Below are 11461 nucleotides of genomic sequence, written 5' to 3' on the forward strand. Positions count from 1 at the left end.
TTATTTCTTATATATGGAAAAACAGACATACAAATATATGCAAACTACATACAGAAAACAACATAACACAAATTCTCTGATCTGTAGGAATAAAGAACTATGCAGATATGAAAACAAAGTAAATATTGAATTGAATTAAAGACTATCTGGTTTTAAAAGACAATCCTTTCATTTCTCTGTGATGTAATTTTTCACTTCCCTTTGGGAGAACAGTTGCTTTTACAATAATTATGAGAAAAGTTTATGTTCCGGGAGCGCTTTTACACAGAAAGCATTGTTACTGCATTGGGGTCCTTGGGTTCCCTAAGATAGAAATCAAAAATAAATAAATAAATAAATAAAAACAGAAAATTTTCCAGATAAATTTTATTACGTTAATGCTCAAGTACAAGGGAGGCAGCACAGACAAAAGGGAAGTCCTCTGAACTGACATGGGGGCTGGCTCTGCTTGGCTGCTTTTATAAGCTGGGGACAAAGCAGGCCTGTATGAGAAGGCGGGCTTTTTGAAAGTGGTTGGCTTTTTGAAAATGGTGGGCTTCCTTTTCCACCTCTGTTGCCTGGTAACTGTGTTTGCGTCTGCACAGTGGAGCAAGATGGCGGACTACTCATTATCGCCACGCCAGGTCATATAGAGGTCAAACTTTGATCAACTGCACAAACAGAACAGTGGTTTCAACATCTGCAAGGGAGTAAGTGGTTAGAAGGGAGATAATAATCAGCTACTTGTGCGCTTTTGTGTAGAGAGGGATGAGGTGGTGGCATTCTTGTGGTCAGCTCATGCCCCATTCCTCCTGGCCATTTGGCACTTTTTGGTCCCTGGGCCCAAGTCCCTATGCTGTCCCTAAGCATTACATAAAAAATTTCCCTAAACATTACATAAAAAATTTCCCTAAGCATTACATTAAAAAATTTCCTTTCATATAAGTTCCCTAAAATGCTCACAACACCATTATTTCAGGAAACTTACTGGGCAGATAAAATAAACTGTAACTTCAACAACAAATAACGTCTGCTAAAAGAGCCATCCACTACTTAAAAACAGTATCCACTTATACAATTTATCTGAATGATTTACATTTTAAATTATTTGGGACGATTATTCAAGTTTTAATTCCTTTTCTCTACTCCAATGTGTCAAGTACCTGACATAAAAAAAGAACAACAGCTCAGGTAAGAAATAGAAAAGGTATACCTAATTATTAAAGGTAATAGTACATATGATAATTTTTAACAAGGATGCAAGTTAATTGATTCTTACATTTTATTCTCTACTCAGACTTTAGTTCATCTTTATTCTTTTATGTTTTGATAACTATAGATTGTAAATTAATCTATTTAAATGGGATAGTATTTCACAGAAAATGGACCTCCTCATGAATCCCAGAACTCCTTACTGAGATGAAAGACTATGTTAATAAAGCAGTATTAAATTACTCTACAATAGTAATTGCTCTGTTCCTTCCACCGTAGTGGATGATAATAAAGGAAGATTTCCCCATACAAATGTCCACTGCTATTACAAAAAAATGAGACCATTGGCTTGATTTAAAATTTGGCTGTAGGCTCTACCAGTTCTAATTACCATGACTAAATCTTGATTTGAAAGGAGAGAGAAAGAGGTTAAAAAACTACAGCATGTCCTAATCAAATAAGAAGATAATTCAAAGGTCTTTATTTTGCCCATGGAAATGACTACCAGTTGAGATATATAAAAGAAAATTTAATCATGTTCATATAATCTAATATATAGGAACTGACTTGAGCTGTAGAATATAAAAAAGAAGTTTTCTGTGATTCAAGAATTCAACACATAATGGATACTAGGTCAACAGAATCAGTATCAGCCCTAAACGGGTATTTGTAATAGTCTTGAATTTTTCACTTGTAGCTGTTTATATTAATCACATAAACAAATAAATGGTAAATTATCAAAATGACAATGACTAATTTTTAGAAGCCAGAGACTTATAAAGCATAGCTACAGAGGAGATAGATATATACGTATAAAACCAAGGATACTTGCCAGTATATAGATGTACACCTTAGATAACTGACTGAGATCAGTTATTTCAATTCAAATGTTTTCTTAATTTGGGGATCTCAGTCAGAGCCAGAAAAAAAATTAAGGATCATTCCCCATTTCGGCGATGACGTAAATTAAGAGTTGGAGGGTAGAAATATGATTCTAACATAAATATACTGGATCTAGGTGGGATAATAATTCCCAAGTTGGCTAATCAAGTAATCTCCTAAGAAAGAATCTGGAAGGAAGGACACTGAAGACCCCCTGAACCCACTAATCCATCTAATAGCAGAGTAATCAGACGCTACGTGTGTCCTAATAGTATGAATCATGAAGTATACAACATCACCAGGGATATATTTTGCCAAGGATATCTAACTTGATTCTAATTAAGTTTTTAATTCTAGTTTCAAGTTTATAGAAATACAAGAGATAAAAGAAAAAGTTAAACATAAGACAAATCCAGAGTATGGGACACTCCACAGAAAAGCTAGCCTATTTTTTGTTTAATAATTCTATGTCATTTTTAAAAAGGAAAAGAAAATTGAGAGAGAGAGAGAGAGAGAGAGAGAGAGAGAGAGAGAGAGAGAGACTTAGAAGATATAATAAGAGTCTGTGTATCTTTTGGCATTCTAGTTCAAAAACAACTGTAAAAGACATTTTAGAGACAATTGGGGACAACAGAATGTGAACCAGGTATTAAAAGAGAATAAGAACTTATTGTTAATTTTGTTAAATATGGGAATATTATGGTGGGTACTTTAAGAAATTGCCTTATTTCTGCAGGCTGCCTGTGCAATATTTAGTTGTGAAAGGGCATAATGTTTATAATTTGTTTTGTAATATTTTTATAAAGCTGTGGGTGAACTTCCAGTAATGGTGAAGAAATAAAATGATTATAAGACCCTCGCAGATAACAACTATAAAATACAGGGTAAAGGTTAAATTAGGATGGTCAAAAGATCTTAAAAAATATCCAAACACAAGCAAAAGGAACACTTAATTTTTAAAAACTGCAATTGTACCTTTCTATCAATGGATGCTGCCGAGTAAGCAGCATTAAAGCCTCCTCTCCCATGGTCCACATATCTAAGTCAGAGGCTCCCAAAGACCAGAACAGACGCGGAAGCTCCTCACTGGAGGTTTGAGCTTTGAAACAACTGATGAGTCTGAGGAGCCATTTTAAGCAATGAGGAATGTTCACAGACTGTATGGTGATGAGATCCAAACACCAAACACTCGAGAGGCTTTGGGTTTGTCACCTATGCCACTGCGGAGGAGGTGGTGCAGCCATGAAGGCCAGGCCACACAAGGTGGATGGAAGAGTTGTGGAACCAAAGAGGGCTGTCTCAAGAGAAGATCCTCAAACACTTGGTGCCCACTTCACTGTGAAAGGATTTTTGTGGGTGGTATGAAAGAAGACACTAAAGAAGGTCACCTAAGATGTTATTTTCAACAGTGTGGGAAAACTGAAGTGATTGAAATCATGACTGACCAAGGCGGTGGCAAGAAGAGAGGCTTTGCTTTTCTAACCTTCGATGACCATGGTTCTGTAGACAAGATTGTCATTCAGAAATACCACACTGTGAATGGCCACAACTGTGAAGTAAGGAAAGACCTATCTAAGCAGGAGATGGCTAGTGCTTCATCCACCCAAAGAGGTCAAAGTGGTTCTGGAAACTTCTGTGATGGTTGAGGAGGTGGTTTGGTGGGAATGACAACTTTGGTCATGGAGGAAACTTCAATGGTCGAGGTGGCTTTGGTGGCAGTCGTGGTGATGGAGGATATGGTGGCAGTGGGGATGGCGATAATGGATTTGGTAACGGAAGCAATTTTGGAGGTGGAAGAAGCTACAGTTATTTTGCCAATTACAATAATCAATTTTAAAATTTTTTGCCCCATGAAAAGGAAGAAACTTTGAAGGCAGAAGCTCTGGCCCCTATGGTGGTAGAGGCCAATACTTTGCCAAACCACAAAACCAAGGAGGCTATGCAGTTCCAGCAGCAGCAGTAGCTATGGCAGTGGCAGAAGGTCCTCATTCTGGCCAGGATACAAAGCTTAGCAGGGGAGGAAAGCCAGAGAAGTTCAGGGAAGCTACATGTTACAACAGATTTGTGAATTCAGCCAAGCACAGTGGTGGCAAGGCCTTGCTGCTACAAAGAAGACATGTTTTAGACGACATTCATGTGTATGAGCAAAAAACAACTCTATTTGTGACTAGTTGTATAACAAGTTAATTTACTTTCTGTTCTGTGGAAAGTATAAAGCATTCCAACAAAAGGTTTTAACATAGGGATTTTTTTTTTTTTTTTTTGCAACCAGGCTGTTGATTGCTAAATGTAATAGTCTGATCATGACGCTGAATAAATGTGCCTTTTTTTAAATGTGCTGTGTAAAGTTAGTCTACTCTGAAGCCATCTTGGTAAATTACCCCAACAGTATGAAGTTAGAATTCCTTCAGGGTGATGCCAGTTTCCATTTGTAATGTATTTACAACCTGCTTGAGTGCAGAAGTCAATGTCTCTAGAAACCTTGGTGTAGTTGACTTGACAGTTATTCTGTTGTGACCTGGAGTGCACTGTTAAAAGTGTCACCGAAGCAGAGTCATGGAATTTATTTGGTTATTCATGATTGTTGGCACATCCTACGCAATATATCTAAATTGGATTACAGTACTAGGTAAAATTATAAATGGGAATGAAGCTTCTGTATCATCCAGTATCATGTGTAATCAATAAACAATTTAACATCCTCTTGAAAGAAAAACTACAACTGGAAAAGTTAAGAATTTTGAATTTATGGCTATTTGACCCATGGCTAGGTTCAATATCCTTGACGATGCCTGCTACAATGTGGAAAACAATAGCCTTATTAGCTAAAGATGCCAGAGACTAAGGTCAGGTTTGGAAACTAACTGAAAAATTAAAAGGGAAATCTTAGCAGCAATGGAGACTCAGAAGGAATGAGACCAAAATTCAGAGCAAAAACTGTACAAATCCCTGGCTGGCAATTGAATTATGTATAAGGCCCTGGTGGAAAAAGTAATCAGAGACAAGAGAAAAATTTATTTTTTAAATTTAAACAGAACCAGAATTCTTAATCTGATACTTTTCTTAATTGAGGACATTTCCCAACTACAAACAGCTCATCTGATTCTAAATAGGCCAGAAGAATCAGAGTATAAAGCCTGAAGCAGGTAGAGATTGGGTAGGGGGCCATGAACAGGAAGAATCACAGAAGAAAGGACAATACAGAAAAGGTGAGCTGCCCCATGCCAAAATGTTTGGATGGCTGCCAAATTTTGCAGCAATGAGGATAACTACAAGGAATAGGTAAAAAGACTGTATTTGGAAGCCTTAAAACCTAATAGTAGCTGTTCACAGAGACAAAGCCTACAGTTTAAATCCAAGCAAGTTAATCATACACTAGAACAAAAAATCCAATAATACACAGAAAGGCATGACAGAGTTCACTACATTATATTATCTACAATGCTTAGTTCTTAATCAAAAATTACTAGACATTCAAAAAAAGAAAACTGTGACCTATCTTCAGGAAAAAAAGGCAGTCAATAGTCAGTAGAATCTTACTCTAATTTGGCCAGATATTGAATTTAACAGGTAAAGACATCAAAGGAGTTATAAATATGTTTAAAGAATTAACAAAAAATATATGGAAGACTTAAAAAAATATTGCTAGAATAATTGATGGATAATCTCAACAGAAAAGTAGAAATTATTTTCAAAAGATATTATAGAGCTGAAAAGTGAATAACTGAAATTAAAAATGGCTAAATGGGCTGAAAAGCAGACAGGAAATGAGAGAAAAATTGTCAGTGTACTTGAAAATAGATCCATAGAAATTGCTCTAGCTAAAAAAGACAAAGAAAAAAACTGAATAAAAAAATAACAATACCTCAGAAATTCTGGGAACAATATGATATGGTCCAAACAGTTATGATGGGAATGTCAGAAGGAGAGGAAACAAAATGGGTGTGGGGATTTTTAAAAATAATGTCTGAAAACTATTCAAATTTGTTAGAAATATTAATTTATAGATCCAAAAATTTCAGTGAATCTCTATCAGAACAAAGAGAAAAATCACCCCTAGACACATCATAGTCAAACTCTGATAATGAAAGATAAAGAGCAATTCTTTAAAGCAGCCAAAAATATATACATTGCATATAAGAAAGCCACAATAAAATTAATAACTTCTTATCAGAAATTATGAGAGCCAAAAGAAATTGAAATGACATGTTCAAAGTGCAGAAGAAGAAAAAAAGTGTAAATCAAGAATTCTATATCCAGCAAAGCTCTCCTTCAAACTGAAAGAAAATACATTGCAAATAAACAAAAATGCAGTCAATTTATCCCTAGGTAAAAAGAAGAGTCACTAGGAGAAGTCTGAAAGGGGCCGGGGGGGGGGGGATGCTATTAAATAGCAATTACCCAGATCAACAGGGTAAAGAGCCCCAGAAGTAAATATTTAGTAAGTACAAAAATATATATATTTTATACACACACACACACACACACACACACACACAGATTTATGACATACATGAACTATATATAATAAAAATAGAATTGAGAGTTGGCAAATGAAATAAACTGCTTCAAGTTATCTGTATTTTACCTGGAGTAATTCAAATGTTAATTCTGAATTGATTAGGGCTCACTTGAAGATACATATTGTAAACCCCAAAGCTAAAAAAATACTGTACTAAAAAAATAATACAGAAAGACATAGCAAAAAGCCAACCAAAAACAATTAAAATGGAATACTAAAAAATAACTGATTAACACAAAAGAAAACAGAAAAGGAAAAACAGAGAACAAAATAAAAGAGCAATATAAAATAAATAGCAAAAATAGCAGACCTAAAGTCACCATATCAATAATTACATTAAATGTAAATAGACCAAATACTCCAACTGAAAAGCAGAGATTGACAAATTAGATATAAAGGCAAAATCCAACTATATGTTCTGTGTAAAATATGTGCTTGAAATACAAAGAAACAAACACATTAAAAATGAAAAAACTGGAAACAGATATGCAGCGCAAAAAGAAAGCAGAAGAAAGCTGGAGTGGCTATATTAAATCAGACAAAATAAACACCAAAATAATGAGTACTGCTATGGACAATGATAAAGGATTATCTTACCTCAGGAAAAGATAAGTTATAAATATCTAGGTGCCTAATAACAGTACGTCAAAATATATGAAGCAGTAACAGAGCTAAGGGAAGAAACAAACAAATCTATAATCATTAAGTCTTTAACACTCCTCTTTTCAGTCACTTATTTGAAAAATAGACAAAAATATCAATATTTTTGATAGACCTAAAGGACACTAACAACTATCTTCACCTAATAGACATTTTTAGAAACCTACAGCAAACAACTGCAGAATACACATTTTTTTGAAGTGCACATAAAGCATTCACCAAGATGGATCATATGCTGGACTTTAAAATAAGTCTCAATAGATTTCAAGATTTAAACCATACAGAGTATGTCTTCTGACCACAAGGAAGTTAAATTAAAAGTTAACAAAAATAAATACAACATTTAGAAAATCTTCAAATATCTGAAAAGTAAACAACTTTAGTCTGAAAAATCCATGGGTAAAAAACAAACACAAAAAACAAATTAGAAAAAAAATAAATGAGAATTTGATGTGATATGTAAGAAAATCAATATGTAGAAGGAAAATATTAAATGCTTATATTAAAAGGTCAAAGAGGTCTCAAATCAATGATGGAAACTTTCATCTTAAAAATACTAGCAAAAGAAGAGCAAATCAAACCTAAGCAAGTAGAAGGAAGAAAATAAAGATAGCACAAATCAATGAAACAGAATACAGGAAAAACAATAGCGAATCATCAATGAAACCAAAACTGTATTTTTTTGGTGGTGTCGTTTTTTTTAAGATCAATAAAATTCATAAATTTTTAGCTAAAGTGACCAAGAAAAAAGAAAAGAAACAAATTACCAATAGAGAGGGAACTATCACTTCAGACCCTACAGATATTAAAAGAATAGTAAGGGAATATTATGAACAACTTTATGCCAATAAATTTATAAATAGATTGAAAGGCTACATTTCTTGAAAATAACAAATTATCAAGGTTCTCTCAAGAAAAAAAGTAGATAACTTGAAAAGTCTATGTCTACTAAAGAAATTAAATTGTTTATTCACAGATTACATGATTAGCTATGTATAAAGTCCTAAGTAACCTACTAGAACTAAGAAGTGCATTTAGCAATAACAAGATACAATATACAAACATTGTTTTTATACACTAGCAGTAAAAAATTGGAAATTGAAGTAAAAATAGTATTTATAATATATCAAAAGTTATAAAATATTTATTATAAATTCAGAAAATATAAATGTACACTGAACATTAAATAACATTGCTGAGAAGATGAAGGAGGCCCTAAATAAATGCAAGGAAACACCCTGTTCATGAATTTCAAGATTCAATATTATTAAAATATCAAATCTATCCAAATTGATCAACACAATACCAATCAAAATTCCAGCAGACTTTTTTGTAGAAATTGACAAGCTGGTTCAAATAATTAATATGGAAATGCAAAGGACCTAGAGTAACCAAGTAATTCTGCAGAGGAAGAACAACATTAAGGACTTACACAACATTATTTCAAGACTTGTATTATATTAGAACTACAGTAATCGCAACAGTTGTAGTATTTGCATAAAAGACAGTCAGAGATCAATGGAACAGAATAGAGTGTCCATTCATATAAGTAGTAAATGGATTTTAACAAAGATACCAAAGTAATTTTACGGGGAAATAATAGTTTTTGTTTGTTTGTTTGTTTGTTAAAGATTTTATTGAGGAAGGAGAACAGGACTTTATTGGGGAACAGTGTGTACTTCCAGGACTTTTTCCAAGTCAAGTTGCTGTCCTGTCAATCTTAGTAGAGGAGGGCGCAGCTCAGCTCCAAGTCCAGTAGCTGTTGTTAGTTGCAGGGGGTGCAGCCCACCATCCGTTGCGGGAGTCGAACCGGCAACCTTGTGGTAGAGAGGACGTGCTCCAACGAACTAAGCCATCTGGGAGCTCAGTGGCAGCTCTGCTCAAGGTGCTGTGTTCAATCTTATTTGCAGGGGGCGCAACCCACCATTCCTTGCAGAAGTTGAGGAATCGAATTGGCAATCTTGTGGTTGAGAGCCCACTGGCCCATGTGGGAATCGAACCGGTAGCCTTCTGCATTAGGAACATGGAGCTCCAACTGCCTGAACCATTGGGCTGGCTATGTCTACTAAATAATAGTTTTTGTTTTGTTTTGTTTTGTTTTGTTTTATTTTACCAAACATTGCTAGGACAATTTGATAATTATATGCAAATTAAAAAAATATCTCAGATCTTCACTTAATATCACATATATAACTTGAAATGGAAAACTATAGAACTTCTTGAACACAGAAGAAAAATCTTGCTGATCTTGGCTTAGCCAAAATTTCTTTATCATCAAAAAGCATTACCTATAAAAACAAAATGATAATTTGAAATCCATCATAACTGAAAACTTTTGCTCTTCAAAATTCACAGTTAAGAAAATAAAAACGTATGCCACAGAGTGGGAGAGAATATTTGCAAAATATACATCCAATGAAAGACATGTCTCTAGAATTATATAAAGAATGTTTACAACTCAATAATAAGAGGACAAGCAACCCAATTTTTAAAATGAGCAAAGATTTAGACAGATACTTCACAAAAGATGGTATACAAATGTCAAATAAGCATGTAAAAAGATATTCAACATAATTAGTCATTAGAGTAATGCAAAGTAAGATACTACTACACATTCACCAGAATGACTAAAATTAAATGCTGACATAACCAAGTACTAATGAGGGTATGGAGCAACTGGTACTCTTATTCATAGCTGGTGGGAAAGGCAAATGCTACAGTCACGTTTGAGTAGTTTTGAAGTTTTCTTTAAAATTAAATACACACTACCCATATGACCCAAAAATCCCACTTCTATGTTAGCCAAGAGAAATGAAAAAAAGTCCACAGAAAGACAGGTACCCAAATGTTCATAACGTCTTTATGCAGAATAGCAAAAAAATCTGGAAATATCCAAAATGTCCATCAGCTACAGAATGGAAAACTTTAGTATATCCTTTCAATGGAATAGTAATCAGAAATAAAAAGGAAAAAAATCTTATATGTTTGACAGCATGGATGAATCTCAAAAGCATTAGGCTGAGTGAAAGAAGCCAGACGCAAAGTATGATTCCATTTATATGAAATTCTAGAAAAGACAAAACTATAAAGAAATAAAGGAGCTCAGTGGTTTACTGGGGTTTTGATGGAGGAAAGGAATTGACTTCAAATGGCCATAAGAAAATTTTAGGATGATGGAATGTTCTGTATCATGATTCTGGTGGTTGTCACATGACTGTCCACATTTGTCAAAGCTCATAAAATTATTCACCTAACATTGAAGAATTTTATTGTATATAAATTACACCTCAATGAAAAACAAAAATTCAAAAACCTAGGAGTAATACAGTTGTATAAATCTAAAACGTGCAACAAATACAATAAAATACCAAACGTTAATAAATTGTTAAATTTGGATGATGGATATATGAAAGATTCATTACATTCTCCTTTCCATTTCTCTGTATTTTCAAATTTTCTTTGTAGAAGTATTCTTAAGGAAGATGTTGAAATGATGCGAAAAAACACCCAGGTGAGTGTCAAAAAAAAAATAAAATTATATATATATGGAGAGAGAGAGAGCAAAAAAAAATGTATACACATTTTAAGAATGAAAACTGTATTAAGATGAATACAAGTCACTTTTGACTTATGCAATTACAAGAGGTGCTCAAAGTGGTTACTACCATCAGTGTAATTTTAATACCAAAATTACATTGTTTTTCCTTTCTTAAAAGGTGTAACTTTTTCTGGGCACCATATATATATACATATATTTCTTTACCATCAGTTGTTTCCACCATTACTTATAGTGGCTCTTTGGGATAAGTTTGTGACCCCAGCTAAGACTGAACTGCCATATCTCTTGAAGCTACTTCCAATGCTTTTTTTTTAAAAAAAAAAAAAAAAAAAAAAAGAGAGAAATCAGGAACAAAGAGAAAACTAGGTAGTAAGATCAGTATTGCTATTTTAACAGTGTGAATGATTCCTTTATTCTTTTTTCTTTCCTTTTCTTTCTTTTTTGGTGCAAAATTTCCAGAAATGTCTTTTGTTTGTTTGTTTGTTTTGATGTTTTATTTCTTTTGGTAGATTTCTTTTTAGCGTGATTATTCAGATTATTTCCCTTTTTTATTTCCTTTTTAATTAATCAGTTGATCATCCTATTTTTAGAAAATAAAGGTGTGAAAAAGAACATGTTTCACCTCTCTCACTCTCTAAAACAGTTCT

The 11461-nt window shown here is 33.7% G+C and overlaps 1 pseudogene; it reads left to right on the forward strand.

Moving 5' to 3' along the window:
* Positions 1 to 3099: 3099 nt before the first annotated feature.
* On the forward strand, positions 3100 to 4085 carry LOC117033690 (heterogeneous nuclear ribonucleoprotein A1-like; annotated as a pseudogene).
* The last annotated feature ends 7376 nt before the right edge of the window (positions 4086 to 11461 follow it).

Source organism: Rhinolophus ferrumequinum, chromosome 14 (assembly GCF_004115265.2).
Source record: "Rhinolophus ferrumequinum isolate MPI-CBG mRhiFer1 chromosome 14, mRhiFer1_v1.p, whole genome shotgun sequence".
In the NCBI taxonomy this organism is placed as follows: Eukaryota; Metazoa; Chordata; class Mammalia; order Chiroptera; family Rhinolophidae; genus Rhinolophus; species Rhinolophus ferrumequinum.